At 41.4% G+C, this 1254-nt stretch overlaps 1 pseudogene; it reads left to right on the top strand.

Annotated features, from left to right (window-relative positions):
• LOC107059831 (uncharacterized) overlaps positions 1–1254 on the top strand; it is an 11193-nt pseudogene that overhangs the window by 5790 nt on the left and 4149 nt on the right.

Below are 1254 nucleotides of genomic sequence, written 5' to 3'. Positions count from 1 at the left end.
ACTAGAGGAGGGTGCGTGAGAGAGTTGCAGGGGCATCGAGCTCTGCCCCAATTGCAGAGGTTCATCCTGTTTTGAGAGACGTTGTGAGCACCACTGATGGTGCGGTGAGATTGATAGAGAGCACTACTAAGAGTGCTATGATTGCAGATGTGGGCACTACTGAGGGTGCCACCACCACTGTTCCAGCGGGCTCTGGGAGACTGGACCCCCTGCTTGTTGATGATTCACCGGCGCTTTGTGCCACAGGTTTGCTTCACCCAATCCATTTTCTTTTACTGTTTTTGTATGCATTGGGGACAATCACATCTATTTTTGTTGGGGGTGTGGTAGATAGATTGTTAGTGATAGGGTGAAGTCAGAATAACCCAACTCATGAATCCTCTCTTGGGGTTTTCTTGCCTGTGTTCTTTTTCCCAGGAGACTGTTTAATTTCTGTTGAACCGACATGTGTTAGGATCGTATGTGTAGAAGCATGAAAAAGAAATAAGCATGATGGCTTATGAAAAATGAAACCTGTCAGATTTTGTGATGTGTGCTAGAAGTTATAGACTACGATAAGTTGAATGTGTCGGCTCTGAGTATGACATAATCATGAACCAACTTGAGGGCATGACTTAAGCTGAAACTTCAACTGGGGAATCTGATAACCTCATGATGGAACTATGTGCCAAGAGTGTGTGAGAATCGTTGAGTGTTCAAACAGTTTTTGTGCAAAACTAGAACTTGCCTGGTTAGTCCTGCTAAGACAATTCAATCTAGAAGTTAGGAAGTGATCATAGGCCATTGTTCTGAAAAGTCCACAAATCGCCTAAAAAACGAATCCAACCAAATGAAATAAATGCTCCCTTTGATCCAAATAATTTGAGCCTATAATTAAACCATTTTTTCTTAAACCCTGAACTCACTTTCCCATAATCTACTATGTTGGCCCCGGTCCCTCCTTGGACATGTGCACTTCGACATAGGCCAAAAGCCTAAGTTGAGGGTGGCTAATGTAAAAAGTAACTTCAAATCTTGGCCCTGACCCGACATCGGGTATTGTGTACCTCAACTAATGGAAAATCCATAAGTTGAGGGTGGCTATGAAAAAGGGGACTGAAAGAAAAATGGATATGTGAAGAGTGATGATAAAAAGATAGAAAAGAAAGGATGTGACTTGTTGAAAGCTTAAAGAAAAAAAAAAAAAATAACAATAAAATAAAATGAGCTACAAAGCCTGAAGTCACATTCGTGGTTGAAGAAAATAAAGGGAAA

Source organism: Solanum tuberosum, unplaced genomic scaffold, assembly GCF_000226075.1.
Source record: "Solanum tuberosum cultivar DM 1-3 516 R44 unplaced genomic scaffold, SolTub_3.0 scf00001, whole genome shotgun sequence".
Classification (NCBI taxonomy): domain Eukaryota; kingdom Viridiplantae; phylum Streptophyta; class Magnoliopsida; order Solanales; family Solanaceae; genus Solanum; species Solanum tuberosum.
This window is presented reverse-complemented; position numbering and strand designations above follow the sequence as displayed.